The sequence below is a fragment of the Hyla sarda genome, chromosome 3 (assembly GCF_029499605.1).
Source record: "Hyla sarda isolate aHylSar1 chromosome 3, aHylSar1.hap1, whole genome shotgun sequence".
In the NCBI taxonomy this organism is placed as follows: domain Eukaryota; kingdom Metazoa; phylum Chordata; class Amphibia; order Anura; family Hylidae; genus Hyla; species Hyla sarda.
The window spans coordinates 160,766,890-160,790,037 of record NC_079191.1 but is presented as its reverse complement, the minus strand read 5'-3'; positions in this window follow the sequence as shown (position 1 = coordinate 160,790,037).

Below are 23,148 nucleotides of genomic sequence, written 5' to 3'. Positions count from 1 at the left end.
GTGAGTATTTGCAACAAGTTGTATGACTAAGAGCGCAGTGTTTGGCGCTTGAAACGCGTTACCTTTGTCTATGTTCCCTGTGGTTGGGTGCAAATAAAACTCAGTTTTTTACCTGCAAGAGCCGGATCATTTCTTTTTGTCTATTTGCTTGTGGCCGACACAGTCCGGTGTCGTAGATCCGCTGCTCCATCTGTCCGGGCTGGGTGAGCTGGAGCTCTTTCTTTGTCTACGTACAAGGGACTGTTGTACCGAAACTCTTTGGATCTGTTGTCAGGTGATCGACTTCATCAGATCCTGGTTCCTCGAATAGACGCAGCAATGGTCCTCAATGCATACCATGATCAGGATACTTTGGAGTCCACAAAACCGAAGCTACTGTCAGGCGAAGACTCTACTGTATTGGGATGCTGAGCAAGATTGAGAAATGGTGCAGTGAGTGTTCCGTCTGCAACGTCACCAAGAACGGGTGCAAGGACGCCAGAGCACCCATCCATTCCATTCAGAGTGAAAGGCCTAACCAGTTGGTCGTGCTAGACCATGTCAAGTTGTCTCCTACCCGGTCCAGTTACACCTATGCTCTCACCATGGTGGACCACTACTCCAAGTGGGTTGTCGTTGTGCCAGTTAAAGACCTCACAGCCAAAACTACGGCCCAGATGTTCTACTCCCATTGGGTGCAAATCTGTGAGCGCATTAATAAAGTCTTCATCCACATGTTGCGAGCAGCATCTGTGTCCAAACACCAAGAGTAGCCCCGGTTGTTACTTGTACTGTTAGAAATCTATAATAACATAGTCCACTGTTCTATCGGATACACTCTGTTCTACTTGATGATGGGTCGACACGGCCAGCTGCCAAAAGACCAGATGCTTGGACTCCAAGCTCCTATTAACAACTCTCCACAAGCTTCTATGGAGTGGGTCTCCGACCACCACAGAAGGATCCAGGAAGCAAAAGAGATTGTCAACAAAAGATTAGCGAGGCTCAACAGCGGCAGCAGCAAGACTACAACCGTCATGCCTCCACCAAACCTCTCCAGATAGGTGACAAGGTCTGGCTACGGAAGTTCCTGAGGACTCACAAATTATTCTACATCTGGAAAGTGGAGCCTTCCACGGTGAAGGCTGTACCCTATCCAGACTCAGATGTGTATGCGATCCAGAAGCCAGAGTATGAGCTGCAAGTCATCCATCGCAACAGAATCAAGTTATGCCAGAAAGAAGACCTGCCTGTACTCGCCGTACCTTCACCACCCACTGTCAGACCGGCGAGGAAGTATGTGCCTGGAGAGAGAATTCACCCATCCATGGATGTCCCCATGTTCTCTCCCAGCCAACCTGCCATCTTCAGTATCATACCATCTCAAGGGCCGGTGCAACCAACTCTAGTCACCTCACCCACTCAAGTTCTGTCACCGTTGGTCATAACTACACATAAAGTCATGTACACATGTTTCATGTACAGTAGGACTGTAACAGTCACAACCACACAGTCCGTTCAAATGTCATATGTCTCAAATGTCAAGTGTGATATTCCTTGTGTCCTCGTGCTCAGGATACTTTGCTGGCCAGAAGGTTTTCCTGGTACTTATAAAAGCACACAACAAAAAGTCAAAAGGTAACAAAATGAAAAATATTATCTAAAAAAAAGTATCTAGCATAAAAAAATGTCTCTGGGGAGAAGTGTGTAATGCCAGGGGACCCCAGTAGCCAAGGCATTGGGCAGAGAGCCTACGGCAACCCAATCCGCCAGTGTTATGTCTAGTCATGTATAGTCTTCTTATGCACAGTCAAATGTCATAATATGCATAGTTTAATGTTGTGTTATACCATAGTCAAAGGTATGTTGTTATTCTCCGTTGAATGCAGAAAATCTGCCAGAGCATGCATGGATATTTATACAAAGACTCTATTGCATTATCAGTTTTCATTAAACAACAGCTTGGAAATGGAAGTTGGATACAATGCCCCAGCACTGCATTCGGCCCCAAGGTCGCTTCGATCCTCAAGCCCGACAGGACTTTCATCGAGGATAACTTCTGTTAATGTCTCAGTACTGGATATAGTCCCGTACAGTACATTGGCCCTGTCAGGTTGAGTCCCTCTGTGTCCTGGGGGCTCTCCTGCAGTATCTCCCCCATAGTGTTATGCGTATTATGTATAAAAGACCTTTGAGGACCTTTCAGTTAGTCACATGATAATGTGGTCATATGTTAAAGTCACATCTTTGTTACCCAGGGAGAACCAGCTAATCAGGTGACCTGCAGCTTGACCTATGGGATCCTTGCTCAGCCCCCCCCCCCCCCTTTATAAGGAAGGGATGACCTGCAATCTGCCTCTTTTGCTCACATTCTTTGCTGAGGTCGAGTTCAGTCCAGACGTCTCAGTGCCAGTGTCCAGCACACCTTGGGGCCTCAAGCCTAACCTACAGCCACATGTCAGTAGGTCAAGTCATCTATGTCTGCTGTCACTACCCTCAGTCAAGTCAAGTCTATTAAAGTCAGCGTGGCTGTCCTAAAGTCTGTCAAGTCACTGCAAGTCCCAGCAAGTTGCAAGGTCCCCTCCTTGTTACTGGCCACCTCTCTGGGATCCTGGCCTAGCTGTAAAGACTGTACCATTTGTCTACCTCTGTAAAGCTACTGTTAACCCTGACTTGGCCTTGGAGTCTTATTTGTCCTGCCTAACTAGGACTAGCGGTGCTACCGTTCGGGTGGTTCTCGGTAAAACCACGCCCTGGCGTCACGAACATTTAGGGGTTAATACCATCTGCCCCAGGGCTACAACATCTACCCCATACACCTCACCTTCACACCCCGTGGCACACCACAGTAACTATACAGAGAAGACAAAAGCAGATTGGTTGCTGGGTACATATCACAACATGTGAGCAATATATAAGGCATCAGGATGGTATATTTTTGTCCACTGCCGTTTTTGAGCCAAAGTCAGAAATGGATCCATGAGGAAGGAGAAGTATAAGTCCTTTCTTTATATTACCCATTCCTTTTGATTACACTTCTAGTTTTGGCTCAAAACTGCCGTCCAGTATTCCAAAAAAATGCCTGTGTGCAAACCCAGCCTAAGTGTCTCAATCCCAATCATCTTACATAAGGTGTGGAAAGACACTAGTGCATGTTGTGAGATACTGTTACCAAGACAAGGAGGCATCTCCTGCATGAGTTCTATTCCACTGGACTTTCCAATGGTCACTAGTGTCTCTCTGTGGCCTTTGTAGTATGAGTGAAATTACTGCCCAGCGTTCCGGACTTTTTGTGTCATGGCTTCACCCTTTGTGATGTCACACCCACTCAATACAAGTCTATGGGAGAGGGCGTGGCAGCTGCCATGCCCCCTCCCATAGACTTACATTGAGGGGGCGTGGCTGTGACGCCCGCAAACAGCATTCAGAACAAAATGTTCCAAACACTGGTGCAGTGGAGTACCCCTTTAAAGTGTTAGCAGATCTGAAATTGTTAATGGTCATTCTAAGCTGAATGTGCCTGCCTCCTCAGATAATAGGTATGAGAGACTGGCTGGGAATTCTGAGGTTTGTTGGAGAAAAAAACCCTCAGTTTTAATATTATAATCTTTATCCCCCTAAGGACCAAGCCAATTTTCACCTCAAGGACCAGGCCAATTTTTTTTTTTTTGCGTTTTCTCCTCCTCGCCTTCTAAAATCCATATCTTTTTTATATGTCCATCTACCGACCCATATAAGGGCTTGTTTTTTGCGTGGCCAATTGTGCTTTGTAATGAAACCTCTCATTTTACCATAAAATGTACGGCGAACCCCCCCAAAAAAAATTTTAGGGAGGAAATTTCAATGAAAACCAAAATTTTGCGCATTTTGGAGGGGTTCGTTTTCACACTGTACAATCTATGGTAAAAATGACATATGTTCTTTATTCTGTGGGTCAAAATGATACCCATGGCTAGATACTTTTGTATTTTTGTACCACTTTAAAAAAATCTAAAACTTTTTGTACAAAATCAGTAATCTAAAATCGCCCTATTTTGACCACCTATAACTTTTTCATTTTTCCGTATATAGGACTGTATGAGGGCTCATTTTTTTGCGCCGTCATCTTTACTTTTTTTAGATACCACATTTGCATATATAAAACTTTTAGATCATTTTTTATTATTTTTTTTTAAAATAAAATGTGAAAAAAGAGCAGCATTTTGGACTTTTTTTTTTTTTTACGTTTACGCCATTCACCGTACGGAATCATTAACATTATATTTTCATAGTTTGGACATTTACGCATGCGGCGATACCATATATGTTTATTATTAAAAAAATTACGCTTTTTGGGGGGAAAATGGGAAAAACTGACAATTTTCATTTTGATTGAGGAAGGGGATTTTTAACTTTTTTTTTTTTTACTTTTTTCAAATTTTTTTTACACTTTTTATGTCCCCATAGGGGACTATCTATAGCAATCCTTTGCAATCCTAATGCTGTGCAGTGCTATGTATAGGATACAGCACTGCTCAGTATTATCGGTGATCTTCTGCTCTGGTCTGCTCAATCTCAGACCAGAGCAGAAGACCCTGGGAGACGGCCGAAGCCAGGTGAGCGACCTCCGGCCGCCATGCTGGATGATCGGATCGCCGCGGCAGCGCTGCGGCCAATCAGATCATCCATTCAAAGTACAGCAATGCCGCAGATGCCGTGATCTGTATTGATCACGGCATCTGAGGGGTTAATGGCGGATATCCGCGCGATCGTGGATGTCGGCCATTACGGGCGGGTCCCCGGCTAGCAGCCGGGACCTGCCGTGTATGACGCGAGCACCGCTCTGATGCTCGCTGTTATACACAGGACATAAATGTACGTCCTGGTGCGGGAAGTCCCACCAAACCAGGATGTACATTTACGTCCGTGGTCGTAAAGGGGATAAAGGGGTACTCTGGTTGAAATTTATATTTTTTTTTAAATCAACTGGTGTCAGAAAGTTAAAAAGATTTGTAAATTACTTCTATTTAAAAATCTTAATCCCTCCAGTACTTATCAGCTGCTGCATGCTCAAAAGGAAGTTCTTTTCTTTCTTAAAGGGGTTATCCAGGGGGAAAAAAAAAAAAATTATATATCAACTGGCTCCAGAAAGTTAAACAGATTTGCAAATTACTTCTATTAAAAAATCTTAATCCTTTCAGTACTTATGAGCTTCTGAAGTTTAGGTTGTTCTTTTCTGTCTAAGTAATCTCTGATGACACGTGTCTCGGGAAACGCCCAGTTTAGAAGAGGTTTGCTATGGGAATTTGCTTCTAAACTGGGCGGTTCCCGAGACACGTGTCATCAGAGATTACTTTAACAGAAAAGAGCAACCTTAACTTCAGAAGCTCATAAGTACTGAAAGGATTAAGATTTTTTAACAGAAGTAATTTACAAATCTGTTTAACTTTCTGGAGTCAGTTGATATATATAAAAAAGTTTTTTCCTGGAATATCCCTTTAACTTCTGTCTGACTACAGTGCTCTCTGCTGACACCTCTTTCCATGTCAGGAACTGTCCAGAGCAAGATAGGTTTGCTATTGGGATTTGCTTCTGCTCTGGACAGTTCCTGACATGGAAAGAGGTGTCAGCAGAGAGCTCTGTGGTCAGACAGAAAAGAAATTCAAAAAGAAATAACTTCCTGTGGAACAAACAACAGCTGATAAGTACTGGAGGGATTAAGATTTTTAAATAGAAGTAATTTGCAAATCTGTTTATCTTTCTGGCACCAGTTGATTAAAAAAAATATATATATGTTTTCCAGTGAAGAACCCCTTTAAGCAGAGATGTACTAGGAACACACTTCAGCAGGAGAGATAAAAAAAAGCACTATTGAAGCCTGGAGCACCTTGCTCCCGTATTAGTAAGCTTGATGACAGCATGAATGGGAAACACTCAGGCATTAGGTCTTGTTAACTGCTATTCAGTGCTCTACAGAAAATCAGTCACGATACAATAGTCCACATACAGAGAAATATGAGATAGAGCACTCACTGCCCTGTTTTATCTTCGTTTATTGTAAAAAAAACTTACATGCAGACATTGCGGGGAGACATAGGAGAGGAGCGGACGAAACACCTGCTGGTGCGAAACTGCTGCCGGACCACAATCCCTGCTCCTCCCCTATGTAAGTATGTAATTGTTTTTTTTTTACAATAAACAAAGATTAAACAGGACGGTGAGTGCTCCATCTCATATTTCTTTGTATATGGATACACTAGGAACACTTTCCACTTCTTTTTTTTTGTTTTTCTTTATTTCTTCAAGTTTAGCAGAAGAAATACAAGTAAAATCACTGTCGTTTCATTGGTCAATAAAAGAAGTGGCTGCTCAGCTGATGTTTTCAACCCTTTACAGTTGAAAAGTCTTTGGGATAAGTCTTTTACTGAGCCACCCGCCTGAGTACCCCTTTAAAGCTATGCATAAGTTGACCTTCCAAACAGCTACACCAAGTAAAATCACATGAAACAGTAATTTCATTGGTCAATAAAAGAAGTGGCTGCTCAGCTGATGTTTTCTAATCTGAACAGTTGAAAAGTCTTAGGGATAAGTCTCCTACTGAGCCACCCGCCTGAGTACCCCTCTAAAGCTAAGCACAGGTTGACCTTCCAAACAGCTACACCTCCCTACCTGTATAAAGTGGTAGTTGTGGCCTACACAATGTGCACTTAGCAATTTATTGTTGCTATCTAGGTATCCCAGTATCTCAGACTGAGAAACAACTAATGCTTTGTATGAGAGTCCTTGTGAAGGTCACTTTCTGTCCTCTCTGTTTGACCTATCTGTAGTTTAAACAATGGAAGGAATCACTTTGTAATGAAGGTCTGGTGTGAGACCCAGGTGAGGGAAGAGCTGGCCTATGCTTAGCCGAAATTGTTTGTCCACCTGTCTCTTCCATCAATCCATGCACAAAAGAAAATTGTATTCTGTGCGGCCTTCATCTTACTCCACAACGCTCTACTGTTTGCTCTTGTGATGTGGCATCTATTACCGTCAAACGCTTATCACAATGATGGAGGGCCTAATTATTTTGCATCCTTTGCATCGAAAGCAAACACTATGGCTGATAAACTGAAGACATTAAACAACCATCCTACAGAATTTTTGCAGCACCATGAATTCTTCAAAGTAAAAAAGTGACATTTGAAAGCCTCTACAAATATAGAAAGATATCTAAAAATAGAAAACCATAATTTCTATTATCTAACCTATAAGGGTTATGAGTATATAGGCAGTTTATATTGGTTTCATCAGGTGCACTATGTGATGGATGATAAAGCTGATTATTTTTTTAATTATAGTTCAGAATTTTTCTTCTGCCATATATATGTATCTGTTGACTGAAAAGCTGACACTTTATTAGGAGTATTCCATGACCCTCCGGGGGTGCATTTAATTCTGCCATTACAGATCAGAAAATTAAAAATTCCATTCCTGCCTTGTGTTTCCAAAACCCTGCGGGCACATGTATGGAATGTAACCTTGGGTGACTTGTTGTCTATTGTGATGTCATGTGTAGCAATCATATGACCACATCAGCTACAATCCTCTATTACTATAGTCACTAATGCAATATGAGTGGTTTTACATACAGAGTTTATGTAGAAAAACATGCCATAAACAATGCTTGGACAAATGCCATAAACAATGCATACTCAAATGCCATGAACAATGCATGGACAAATGCCATAAACAATGCATAGACAAATGCCATAAACAATGCATGGACAAATGCCATAAACAATGCATGGAAAAATGCCATAAACAATGCATGGACAAATGCCATAAACAATGCATAGACAAATGCCATAAACAGTGCATGGACAAATGCCACAAACAATGCATGGAAAAATGCCATAAACAATGCATGGACAAATGCCATAAACAATGCATGGACAAATGCCATAAGCAATGCATGGAAAAATGCCATAAACAATGCATGGACAAATGCCATAAACAATGCATAGACAAATGCCATAAACAATGCATGGACAAATGCCATAAACAATGCATGGAAAAATGCCATAAACAATGCATGGAAAAATGCCATAAACAATGCATGGAAATATGCCATAAACAATGCATAGACAAATCCAATAAACAATGCATGGAAAAATGCCATAAACAATGCATGGACAAATGCCATAAATAATGCATGGAAAAATGCCATAAACAATGCATGGACAAATGCCATAAACAATGCATGGAAAAATGCCATAAACAATGCATGGACAAACGCCATCAACAATACATGTGTAAGGTCAGCGCTCCGGCTGGCCGTGAGCACTCTCCTCTTATGTCCCCACTGCCAGCGGGGCTGGGATTCACATTGCGGGACGCACCTGCATGCAAGTTCCAGCCCGTCACTCATCTTCCTGGTCTTCTGTGTTCTCAATCCTGCCTCCTAGAGCACGCGCGCTAGAGCTCTCTGATTTAAAGGGCCAGTACGCCCTAATTTGTGTCTTCAGCTGTTCCTTTCCTATAAGTGTGTGCACCTCCCCCTGCCTGAGGCCGGATCTTTGTTGCCCTAGTGCCTGAGTGAAAGCATTCTGTGTTCCTGTGTTCCTGGTTATCCGTGTACCTGATCCTTGTTCCGTGACCTGACCTTGCTACTGTGCCTGACTTTCATCTATCCTGATCATGTCTTGTCTTTAATCCTCCTGTACCACGCTTCATCCGAGCAACCTGTGTGAACAAGTTGTGCCAGGGGTAGCGACCTGGGTGCCGCCTGCCGCAGCAAGACCATCCTGCTTTGCGGAGGGGTCTGGTGAAGACCAGCGGCACCTTAGACTCCGCTCCCTGACATGGCTCGCGTCATCATCCACACAGTCCCAGAGGATACACCACCTGCCAAAACCCATATAGCATGGACAAATGCCATAAACAATGCAGGGTTTATGCTGCAGCTAGATGTTAGCTACATATACAATGATGTTTTTGTTTTGGCATTTTTTGGGTCAGTAGCAGTTTTAAAAAAAAAAGTGGCATTCTGTAGTTGTAGTAGTTTGTTTTACCTAGTTTGTGGCATTTTGTGGCCTGTGTGAATACATTTTTACAATAATTTGTTTGCAATCGACTACAATATGTGTGAAACCACATGGTGAGTTTGTGCTGCAGTTGCCATGTAGTTTGTATCTGCATCACACCATTTCTCATAGGAAGTAATGGAAATATTAAATTGCTGTTCTAATGGTGTGTTTCAGCATCTCTGTTGATTCTGCAGTTGTCAGCAGTTGTATGCATCTACACGCAGGTTTTGGCTTCATCATCATTGTCAATTTTTAAGTATAAAGTTCTCTACAACTATTCAAGCTGATACAGAAACAGAAAGTTAAACTTATAAGCAAGTTCCATGTAAATGAATCTAAATACAACATCGTTGCTAAATAGCAACAACTAGCAAGTATTAAAAACACAGTCTAACAGCTACATTTCAGAAGCATTTACAAAACAAAAGTCAAGAAGCTCAACATAGACCAGAAAACCCAAAAACTGAGGATACCGTGTTGCACACTATACTATGTGCCAAATTGGACTAGAGAAAAAAACGAATTCAGAAACAGTACTATTAGGTAACGGGAACAATAAAGATAGTACAAGTGAGAATCAAGATATTAAAATAGCAATTTATTTTATATATATATATATATATATATATATATATATATATATATATATATTACATCTAACATCCAATGGAAGAGCCCCACAGAGGATGCTAGATGTAATATTATATATATGTATATATATATATATATATATATATATATATATATATATATATATTAAATAGTTATTTGAATAATTTGGTTTTCACTTCTACAATTTTAATATTTTGATTCTCACTTCTACTACAGTGGGGCAAAAAAGTATTTGGTCAGCCACCAATTGTGCAAGTTCTCCCACTTAAAAAGGTGAGAGAGGCCTGTAATTTTCATCATAGGTATACCTCAATTACGTGAGACATAATGAGAAAAAAAAATCCATAAAATCACATTGTCTGATTTTTCAAAAAAAATGTTTGCAAATTATGGTGGAAAATATGTATTTGGTCACCTACAAAAAAGCAAGATTTCTGGTTCTCACAGACCTGTAAGTTCTTCTTTAAGAGTCTCCTCTGTCCTCCACTCGTTACCTGTATTATTGGCACCTGTTTGAACTTGTTATCAGTATAAAAGACACCTGTCCACAACCTCAAACAGTCACACTCCGAACTCCACTATGGCAAAGACCAAAGAGCTGTCAAAGGACACCAGAAACAAAATTGTAGACCTGCATCAGGCTAAGAAGACTGAATCTGCAATAGGCAAGCAGCTTGGTGTGAAGAAATCAACTGTGGGAGCAATTATTAGAAAATGGAAGACATACAAGACCACTAATAATCTCCCTCGGTCTGGGGCTCCACACAAGATCTCACCCCGTGATGTCAAAATGATCACAAGAACAGTGAACAAAAATTCCAGAACCACACGGGGGACCTAGTGAATGACCAGCAGAGAGCTGGGACCAAAGTAACAAAGGCTACCATCAGTAACACACTACGCTGCCAGGGACTTAAGCCAGTACATGTCCAGGCCCGTCGGAAGTTTGCTAGAGAGCATTTGGATGATCCAGAGGAGTATTGGGAGAATGTCATATGGTCAGATGAAACCAAAGTAGAACTTTTTGGTAAAAACTCAACTAGTGTTTGGAGGAGAAAGAATGCTGAGTTGCATCCAAAGAACGCCATACCTACTGTGAAGCATGCGGGTGGAAATATCATGCTTCGGGGCTGATTTTCTGATAAGGTACCAGGACGACTGATTCGTGTAAAGGAAAGAATGAATGGGGCCATGTATCATGAAATTTTGGGTGAAAACCTTCAATCAGCAAGGGCATTGAAGATGAAACATGGCTGGGTCTTTCAGCATGACTATCATCCCAAACACACTACCCGGGCAACGAAGGAGTGGCTTCGTAAGAAGCATTTGAAGGTCCTGGAGTGGCCTAGCCAGTCTCCAGATCTCAACCCCATAGGAAACCTTTGGAGGGAGTTGAAAGTCCGTGTTGCCCAGCAACAGCCCCAAAACATCACTGCTCTAGAGGAGATCTGTATGGAGGAATGGGCCGAAATACCAGCAACAGTGTGTAAAAACCTTATGAAGACTTACAGAAAACGTTTGACCTCTGTCATTGCCAACAAAGGGTATATAACAAAATATTGAGATGAACTTTGTTATTGACCAAATACTTAATTTCCACCATAATTTGCAAATACATTCTTTAAAAAGCAGACAATGTGATTTTACGGATTTTTTTTTCCTCATTATGTCTCTCATAGTTGAGGTATACCTATGATGAAAATTACAGGCCTGTCTCATCTTTTTAAGTGGGAGAACATGCACAATTGGTGGCTGACTAAATACTTTTTGCCCCACTGTATCTTTGTTTTTGTTTTTTTTCTCTAACATTTCAGAAGCAGTTACTGGATGCAACTATAACGCAACAAACCTCAATGCAGCCACATTGCGTGGTTTTACCTTATAAAATATACTCAAAATCTGAATCTAAGGATATTGTCCTAGGTGAAATACATTTTGATGGAGGTCTTTTATCCTTTATATTACAAAATATGTTAAAACACATCAATGTCTTTTGATGACTGTCGGCGCTATGAGTCATATGACGTCTCCAATTAACTTGAGAAGGGGGCAATTAAGGGATCCTTATGGGGCTTTCTAACTAATTTATGCCCCCCTGCCAGGCTGTGATGAATGAAGTCATCCTGGGCTCACATAATAAGTGAAGTTTTATGGGGATCTGATGACATCACTCTTTACACAGTAAAAAAAAAAACACACAAAAGCTGTAATCTTTAGCACCATGTGCTATCATTCTTTGGTGAAGACTGTTTAATGAGGAGCTCTCCAACCTGTCAAGAGTTAGGCAAACTATTACTGATAAGTGAACGTATCTAGCTAAAATCTGTCTACAGATACTAAGAGAATTTAAACATTTTTTAGTTTCAAAACAGATTTAAAAAAAAAACACCTCACAATACTAAATAAGCATTAGAGATTGTCAAATTTGTAAAAATATTGACAGTAAAAAAAAATGGATAGTAAAAACAGTTCTGTCTCCAGTTATGCAATTAAACCACGGTTTATGAATTATTTGATTGTAGGGAACTTCATGCTAAAAATGTATTTAGACTATATAAAATTGACTATAAAAATGTTCAGTGATACAGAATCGCTAGTTAACAGTCATTGTGTTATTCTTCCACACTTCACCACAATGTTGTTTCTCCAGAATACCTACCCTGAAAACCTCATTTCTTTTCCATACACATTTTGAAGCAATTACAGCATAGACATTGAGTGACTCTTCAAGGGGTTAGGTAAATAATTCTCTCCGCAGGTAGGTGAAAAGTGAAGCATTAGAAAATTTGTATCCAGCCATCACTTTTATTAAACCAGAGCCTGTGACCCTGCTGTGTCTGAGTGAACCCATGGCTCTTACTACTGAGGGATACATTTAACTGCAGACTTTGGTTTCCCCCAACGTCAAATTTGCAAAAAAATCAAAAAAACACACAAAAGGGCTCCTCTCAGTGCACTGTAACTCCCAATAAGTTACCATGGTTAAATTCCCAGAATCCTCGGAGACCCCCTGCTGATTTCCCTTATGAGCTAGTGTCCTGGAATCTCTCTTTATTAGGTGTCTAGAGAAGTTGGGCTGTGCTGATGCCAGCAGCCCCACACTGAGGCGTTTATTAGTTTTTGTACATTTTCTGTCTGGGTGCTCCGCACTGCATCAAACTTTCCACAGCTGTTATGGTCCATGAATGAGAGCGCTGCTCGCACACTTACATCAGCTCTCAGATTTAGATTTGGGGTAGCACAATTGCATATGAAAAGTTTCATTGATCTGAATCTTCGGCTTATTTACCTGCTGTTTATTATTGCTGTGAGGTTTCCTTCAACAATCATTTAGAACCATGCCAAAGATCAGTCAGCTTTAGGGTCTAACAAACTATATACAGTGACCCCCGACCTACGATGGCCCTGACATACGATAATTTCAACATGCGATGGCCTCTCAGAGGCCATTGCATGTTGAAGGCAGCATCAACATACGATGCTTTTGTATGTCGGGGCCATCGCATAAACGGCTATCCTGCAGCACAAACTGCTTCAGCTGCCACCGGATAGCCGTTTACGGTGCCCCGTGTGGTCCGCTGACGATCACTTACCTGTCCTCGGGGCTCCGCCGCGTCCTCTTCGGGATCCCCTGCATCGTCGGCGCTCTCCATCATCGTCATCATGTCACTGCGCATGCCGTCCCGTCATCCAATAGGAGCGGCGTGCGTAGCGACGTGATGGCGGCGACGGAGAGCGAGGATGCCGGGAAAGCAAAGGCCTTGTTGGAGCGTCGGGGACACTCCGGGGACGCGGCGACAGCGATGGAAGGCGACATCCAGGGCAGTGGTGACGGTCTGGAGCGGCAGGGACACATGAGTACAACTTCCTATACCAGTGGTCTTCAGCCTGCGGACCTCCAGATGTTGCAAAACTACAACTCCCAGCATGCCCGGACAGCCAACGGCTGTCCGGGCATGCTGGGTGTTGTAGTTTTGATACATCTGGAGGTCCGCAAGTTGTAGACCACTGTCCTATACTTTACATTGCACGGATCCCTCAACATATAATGGTTCCAACAAACAATGGTCCGTTGAGGGACCACTGTACTATTTCATGACCTTTATTTAAGACCATGACCTTTATTTATACAGCTCCCATCATGTTCAGGACATCCAATTTTCTAGAAGCTAAACCTTCTTAGGATGCATTCACATTACAATTCTTGTATCCATCAATTTCATTCAATTCTATGCTTGAAAATGATACGCAATTGTATATCTAGACATATCCATTGATTTCTATTGATAAATCATGTCGAAAACATGCCCCCATTGTAGTCCATTTACATTTTTTTTTTTTGTAGAAAATCACGGTTTGTTGATTCAAAAACAATTTTTTTTAACATTACTGTCTATGTAAATTGTATAAAATCAAATCACTGTAAGTTTTTATTTGTTTATTGTACGCAATGTTTAAAAAATGTTTAACACGTGCACTGCAGCTTGGAAATAGTCTAGGAAATCGACAAACATAAAAACATATATGTTTTTTTTATTTTTTATAAAACAGACAAAATGTGTAAAAACTACTGTCATACATGTGACAGATACAATGATTAGACACGTCTTATTTCATTCTTTAGCATATGATTCCATTCGATTTTAGGCCATCCGCTTTAACAATACGTTTTGACGGATGCAAAATTCACATTCCAAACTGTGAACACTGTTAGATAGCTGTTAGGACAAGGAGACTCATGGTACCGCTAATATATATGTATATATATATATATATATATATATATATATATATATATATGTATATATATATATATATGTATATATATATATGTGTCCCCAAAACACAGAAATATTATTTTATTCTCTGGTACAAAAAGTCTTCAAAGTGCTGGAACGCTTTCTTCCCTGTTTGACTGGCAGTCAGGGTCTATTCATATCGGCGGAATTTCCAGAAATTCAGAAGTGTGGAATCCCATTGACGTCTATTGGGTTTCCTTTGAGGTGGAATTCCACAAGCGGAAATTCCGTCCATGTAAACAGACCCTCAGGGCCCAGCCTTTAAATCTTGTGTGCACGTGTGAGGTTTGGAAACAGGGCCCGACTTCCAGCTGACTGTCAATCAAACAGGGACAGGGATGGCAGGGGGCATGAGAGGGTGTTCCAGCCCACAGCATTTCATGGGCTTGGGATTGCCCCTAGAGATGAGCGAACTTACAGTAAATTCGATTCGTCACGAACTTCTCGGCTCGGCAGTTGATTACTTATCCTGCATAAATTAGTTCAGCTTTCAGGTGCTCCGGTGGGCTGGAAAAGGTGGATACAGTCCTAGGAAAGAGTCTCCTAGGACTGTATCCCCCTTTTCCAGCCCACCGGAGCACCTGAAAGCTGAACTAATTTATGCAGGATAAGTTATCAACTGCTGAGCCTAGAAGTTCGTGACGAATCGAATTTACTGTAAGTTCGCTCATCTCTAATTGCCCCTTTGACACTTTGCATAGGAAAATAAAAGCATTTTTCTACATTATGGAAGCACAAACATCTATGAAAGGTACCATATGTCTCTTTGCCCAAACAGCTATCTAACAGTGTCAGCAATTTGGAATGTAAATTGCATCTGACAAATGCTGGACTTAACATGTTTAATTGTTTTCTAGCATTTTTAACAGTTTTTTTTTTTTTTACTTTTTCCCTGGGCATGGGATAAAAAAGATGCTTATGTCAGGGATCTTAGGGAAATGATAGTTTTTTTTTTTTTCATGAATGATCTTAAATTACATAATACCTCTATTGTATATATGGATGTTACATTATGTGGATACAAAATATGTATATCCATTTTTTTTTTTTAGCAATTATGCAGGTTTGACTTTGTATAAATTATTTAAGTAATGTTAATGTGAGAGTGCAGATGGGCACAGCTGTTATTCCCAGGTGACTACCCTTACATACATGTACACCTACCTCTTTCTGACACAAGAAAAGTTGGGTATGGAGGGACACAAAACGCTGGGCAGTCACTGAAGCAATCGTACGAAACCCAGCAAGTTCCGTGCACGAGTCCAAATCATCACAAAATGAATTCGCTGAGCAATCATACCGCACAGCACGTGCCGCTTCTCTTTACGCCAAACTTTGCAGAACGGGCTGGAGTTCTGCTTTCAGTAATGAATTGAGACTGAACTCTAATATTGAGGAATGTATTTGTTGTCTTAATAAAATCAGCTGTTCCTAATAAATCCTAAAATAATTGATGAAATATAGTAATTTATTACAGCGTATTCACATCTGGCAGAATTTCTGCGTCTGTCTTACAGATATCTATGGACATGTCACCAAAACAGCTCAATTTGAATGGAAATTTTCTGGTGCAGAATTTTCTACAACAAAATCTGCCCCATGTGAACGCAGCCTTGTTTTTATCTAAAGGCCTTTAGTGTATAGGGCTTTTATTTTTCAGGTCCATGTGGATTCTTTACCGGCAGCATTAAAAGGAGATACATGGCAACTGAAAAACCCCGGGATGAGTCATTGACCTCTGAGCTACTTTTAATAAGACCAAAAATGAGTCTCTGTCCTGGTATAAAGAAGGCCACTGAGTGAATTGGAGTTGTGTATGCGGAGTTTATAGGATGTGGAGATGCTAATCAGCGTGGGAACAGAACTGCAGCTCTTGATATAGCCTTGCTGCCGCTGACGCCTGCCTGTTTCATAAACTTTTATCACAACCCAGCACCATAGATAAAGCATCATAAAATGAGGTCAGAAAGCAGCAGAGCAAGAGGTTCTCTCAGGGGAAAATAAGAATGGATTCCAAAGGCCTCTTGTAAGAGCACCACGCTTAACCCTTTACATACTGGGCCGGATAAATTCAGACACAAATAGAGCTGAGTTATAAAACTGTGTCACCTGAATATCTATGGGGGGAATTTATCATTGGTTTTACCCTGTTTTTGTGGGGTTGATTTGTCGCATGATTTGCTGTTTAGAGATGAGTTGCTGTTTAGGGACTTTTCATTGTGACGTTTGCTTAAAGGCCTTTTGTAACCTTGTATAGCTATGGCATAGTCTGGCATAGTCCTGGCTCACAAAACTTGCTGTGGGCAGTATTTTTTATTTTATTTTTTATTTTTTTATAAAAGACAGACTTTTTTTGGTGCAACAGGTTAAAAAGTCGCAGAGGATGAACCATACAAAATAATGTACTGAAGTGTAATTTCAAGAAAATGCATTCGATCACCATATTTCTAAACCAACTCTGTCCAAAGACAGAGTATCTCAATCCACTTTTTACCTCCACTAAAAATATATGAACAAATAACTTTTAATATTTGTTTAAAAATAAATGTGAGCAAAAAGGAAGGGTTAAAAACCCAGCACTATGTCACTACTAGGTATTAACATTCATTGTCGCTCTATAGGCGTACACCATATATGACTCCTGCAGTGTGTGTCCGGGAATCAATGATGTGTTGTGCTGATGTTTAAAAACACTTTACAAAGCCCCCACACCACCATATTGATCACGTCATGCAAACATTTTATAAATCTGGCGCACATACATATTACCACCTCACAAATTAAATGTGTAGAAAAATAGTTCACCTACACCACCCTAGATAAATTCTACCCCTATAACTTCAGCTGACTTTGATTACAAGAATAACACTTCTCTACTGGCTCCAAAAAGTGCTCTTTATATGCATGCAAACTTTACATATGAAGTTCAATGGAAACTACTGGAATTATCAATTATTCCTTCCGTAGGGTGAGTTACATGTTTCTAATTGGGATGATGATCCCTGATAATAGAAAAAACCCTACAGCAAACCGTGGATAAGTGTGCACACTATCAACAATGTACCACCAAAAACTATGTAAAACAAAATAAGTGCACAGAAACAAACAAATCATAAAGAAAATTATACATTTATTAAAATCATGAATAAAATATAACAATCCTAGGTAGTCTGGCACTGCTCCTGTCCCTGTATATGTGTGTCAGTATACGCGCTTCTCTCTGCTGCCCAGGTGTCCCGTGTGATAGAAGAAACAGATTGTGGTGCAGGCTTGGCAAACAAGATCCACAATGCAGGTAATAGAAGAAAACGGCACTCACCGATTCCATAGGTCTTCTTTCTTTATTAAATACTTACAAAATGGGATATTTAGACATAATACAGTGGGGGTGTATAGACAAAGGCAAACACCCTTTCGTGCCTGCTGGCACTTCGTCGGGTGTTGGAACCAAGGCCTGTCAAAGTGCGTTTGCCTTTGTAACATAGTAACATAGTTCATAAGTTTGAAAAAATTCCAGAGTGCATCAAATTCAACCGATATCCCTAATGAGTCCCTACTGAGTTGATCCACAGGAAGGCAAACAACCCTCATACTAGAGGTAAAAATTCCTTCCCGACTCCAATATGGCAATCAGAATAAATCCCTAGATCAACTTTACAAATCTAGTATCCATAACCTGTAATGTAATTACTCTCCAAAAATGCATCCAGACCCCTTTTGAACTCTTTTACAGAGTTCACTATGACCACTTCCTTCGGGAGAGAGTTCCATAGTCTTCTTACAGTAAAGAACCCCCGTCTGTGCTGGTGTAGAAACCTTCTTTCCCAAAGACGTAGAGGATGCCCCCTTGTTATGGATACAGTCCTGGGTATAAATAGATCATGGGAGAGATCTATGTACGGCCCCCTGATATATTTATATATAGTTATTAGGTCTCCCCTAAGACTTCTTTTTTCTAAACTAAATAACTCTAATTCTGATAATCTTTCTGGGTACTGTAGTCCTCCCATTCCCCTTATTACTCTGGTTGCCCGTCTTTGAAGCCTCTCCAGCTCCAATATATCTTTCTTGCACACTGGTGCCCAGTACTGTTCACAGTATTCTATGTGTGGTCTGACTAGTGATTTGTACAGTGGTAGAATTATTTCCTTGTCATGGGCATCTATGTCCCTATTGATGCACCCCATGATTTTATTTGTCTGCCTGACTGCTAAATTTACTGTTAACTAAGACTCCTTAGTCCTTTTCAACATCAGTCGTCCCAAGTGTGCTCCCATTTAATACATAATCCCAGCCCGGATTTTTGCTCCCCATGTGCATTACCTTACATTTATCAGTGTTGAACCTCATCTTCCCCTTCTCTGCCCAAACCTCCAACCTATGCAGATCCATTTGTAACAGTGCACTGTCCTCTATTGTGTTTACCACTTTACAGAGTTTAGAATCATCTGCAAAGATTGCTACATTACTATTCAACCCCTCTACAAGGTCATTAATAAATGTGTAAAAAGGCACCTAAACACTGGACTGAAGGCTATAAAAAGTAGAAAGAACAAATCAAGATGCTTTCGGACCAGACTACCAAACCAAATAAGAAGCATGCTAATGCTATCTAGCAATATAACAGAGGTACCAATGCATAAGGAACAAAATAAAAATCCTACTAAAAACACAAATCAAACCATGTGTGGTGTCAGACCATACCTACTAAACTCCCACATCTGTTTCGCTTGCTGATAGCTTCGTCAGGGGACCACACAAAGGTTAAAAAATTAAAATTAAAATTAAAATGAAAAATGCAGGAAGATGCTATGGCAGTTGTTTAAAAAAAACACAAGTGAAAACCTAGCCATACATACACAGACAAGTCATAAAAAATATTTTGGCCGTGCGGACCTCAAAGCAAATCTGTAGCAAAGTCCGGTATTCGTGAATAAGCCAACCAGTTAGTAGACCCTATGGCAGTGTTTTCCAACCAGGGTGCCTCCAGCTGTTGCAAAACAACAACTTCCAGTATGCCGGGACAGCCTTTGGCTGTCCGGGCATACTGGAAGTTGTAGTTTTGCAACAGCTGGAGGCTCCCTGGTTGGAAAAACACTTCCTCTATAGATAATGAATTAGTTAACATCCAGCTTTCCCATAAATATAATTAACTAAGAAACATTATTTTTGTTGTTGTTTTTTTTGGTTGTTTGTTTATAGGAAAAATGCTTTTTAATGTATTTAATAAACAGAGTTGTTACTTTTTCCTGGATGTAGAAAATATCCTTCTGCTGCGACACATTTTGATTTCATTGCAGCAGAAGCAGCAGTAAGCGTAGCTTACAAGCCTCTTGCATTTCACGTATTTGGCGATGACTTTATTAAGTTCGTTTTCTCGGGATTGTACATTAAATCAGTAGACTGTACGTTGCTTACTGCCCTTCTAACTACTAAGTGCAGCTCATGAACTGGCTTGCCCTATAGAGGGGGCAATTGTCTTCTAGCAGGCGGATATCTCTTGCAGATCTCACATTCCTCAGTGCCGGGTGTGTGGCTTCCAGTCTGCGTGTGCCTGCCACACTTCAATGCTTCTGCTTATGTGTGCCTGACTCAGAGCTCCTGTTTTATGATGCGCACGTCAGTTCTCAGAAAGCCACCAGATATATCACCATGGGAAGCTAGCTTTTATGGGTCAAAATAAACAACAATCATCTTGGCAGTTTTACAGCCTTTGTATAATGTTACTTTAGTGTCAACCGGGGAGTATTAGTTGGGGCCAATATTTTTCTTTCAAGTGATTTTGCAGATAAGTGAAACAAAGTTATTACAATAAGTTCACATTGCTGTTGTGCTCAATCCTGTTCTAGGTCCGTTTGGCTTGTTTTTTTTGTTTTTGTGCCGAACGGCCCCCAAAATGGGTCAGAGCACAACTGACTTTGTTGGATCACCACTGGGTCCCAACGGATCCCACTGACTAGAATGGGGTCCATCGGGCTCCGGTAGTTTACCGGAGTTTAGAGGAGAAAAAAGTACTGTATGCACTATTTTTTTCTCCCCAAACCCTTATTGCCGATGGAGCTCCATATAGCGGAGTGCAACGGCAATGTGAACTAAGCTTAAGTATGCGATGGTATATATGTGCTGAAGTTAATTTAGAAAGATCTCAGAAAAGATTGTAGTTAAAGAGGTATTCCATTATTTTTTTTTTATTTGACTATGCTACAGGGGCTGTAAAGTTAGTGTAGTTCATAATATAGTGTCTGTAGCTGTGTGTGATGGTTTTCTCACAATTCTTATGTGATTTTCACCCCAATATTTATTTTTAACAGCATACAAAATGACTGTTGTCTCAGATTTTTCCCAGGTTGCAATACGGCCAAGACCTGACTCACTAGTCAGCTGATGACAGGGAGCCTGTCTGCTTTAATGGGTGGAGGGATCGCTTGGTGAGAGAGAGATCAAACTGCAACTAATGCAACAGCTGTCGGCACCCTGATTGAAAACCACAAAAAAAAAGAAAAGCCAAACAGGAAAAACAAGTTCACAAAAAGCTAGCCACAGTGTTATGGTAATCTCACAACATTGCCATTTAGCCCCAGGACAAGCGCAGATCCTTCCTAAACATATCCATTACTGCCTGCCAGGTATGTACTAAAATCACCTTATGGTGCATAACCCCTTTAAGGCAAGACAATGTCTGGTGAACAGTTCATCACCGATGGCCCAGGTCTTGGAACCCCCTGGTGGGGAATTTTGTGTCCGCAACATTAGTAGTATAACAAATCGGTCATTCAATGAGACGTTGACTACAGAAATATACACTTGCTACCTAATAGGGGAGGCCACTGAGTAGTGGACCACACTATACAATGTCCATATGCCAAACTGCCACCCAAATACTCTATCTTCTGCCTAGGCTATATGTCTTTTGATAAATATAGTAATAGTTTATATGCTTGATCTTACCAAGATAACTGGGGAGGGAGACAATCAATAGCAACTGAGACATCAGAAGGGAAAGGGACACCTATTGACCCCCTTATTGACAGGGCAGGTGTTAAAGTTTATGTGTTTTCTACCTCTATTTTAACGAGAATTACGCCTGGAATCTGAATCCCATTGATTTCAAAAGGATTTTCGTACCTACCACATTACACTCCAAATTCTGCATCACATAAGCACCGATTCTGCTTTATTTTTGCCTCCTTTCATAGAGCAGCCAAATAATGTTTCCTTGACATTTTCCTGTGTGCACAAGGCCCTAGTGAATACTTTTTTTTAAAATAAAATCAATGTTTATTATAAAAAAGATGAAACATAAAACAGATATAATCTACATAATATTATATTCTCTTATTCAGTATAATATGTAGAGCAAATTCAAACAAAATCTATAGTGTTAAGAGAATAATGGAAAAGGCAGAAATTAAAATTTTTGGTGCATTCTGTTAAAAAATATATATACACATATACTAATTTGATGTTTTGTTTTTTATATAATAATATATATTAAAATGAATGCACAGAAATCAAAGGACAAGACTTCACACAACATAAGTGAAATAAAAGTTACATCTTTGGGAATACAGAGGGGCAAAAGCAGAGAAATACCAAGCATCCTGAAGACCGAAATTATCGATGTTCTTAGAGGGTTCAAAGCATTTCCAAACAGAGGTGAAGCACAGGAGAAATCCCTGGGAGGGGGAATGAAATGAAGGGTAGTTGAAAACAATAACATTACTCATAATAGAAACTTGATGGGGAAAAAAAATGGAAGAAGGAAGGTGACGCTTATCCCAAGAAGAATCGATCCCAAGTGAATATGTTTCATTCTTTATGGGTAACTGATCAGAATTGACAGTGTCAAAGCATTTTGGTACCAAACAGTTACCAATATAGATTAAAACATTTTACTTAAAATCAATATCTTTTCTTAGGATAAGCAGTACCATACTTTTACCACTCTTTTTCCTTATGATCAAGTGTCTATATGACAGAACACTCATGTAGAGGAACCAGAGAGGTAGAGCTGCAGCCTCCATATATTCGATGGGTAAGGGTGTTGTGCGCTACATCAAAACGTGAACATCTCTCTTCTGCAACCCAAGTGTATTTTTGTTCTGCAGACATCCTACCCAATGAAATGTTTCTCCTAATGTTATTTCCGGTAACATAACATAGGCCATAACTAATGTTTAACACAAAGCACATGCTGGTTGGTCGACAGGGATGAGAGTGGAGATTTAGGCATGCGCAACATTTATCAATGGGATTCTGCTGTACAGTGCACACTATGGAATTTCAGTGGTAAAGCTTTCGCCGATAAAAGTCCACTGGCAAAATAATGATCTTGCGCGGAATACATTGCACTCTATGGGGATGGCGATGTCCTCGTAGTTCGCCCTCGGAATCTCCAGATGGAATAATTCCAGCCAGAGATTCCTCAGTCTGAACTCCGCCTTATATAGGCAATGATCAACTTCTCTCATGCACACGCTAGTGCACAGTCTGTTTTCACCTACTTCTTTACTAGTTTATGTATCGACTTTTTTACAGTTTTACTAGTGGGAATCTATTGATACTCATTACCAAAATAATAAATGAGTGTTTTATGCCAGAATCCTTATCTATGTGATTTATGTGGCCATGCTCATAAAAATTCCTTGTTGTTCAGCACATACAAAGTTTCCATCGGCCGGCATGATTCAGCTATAAACTTTCAAGGTAGA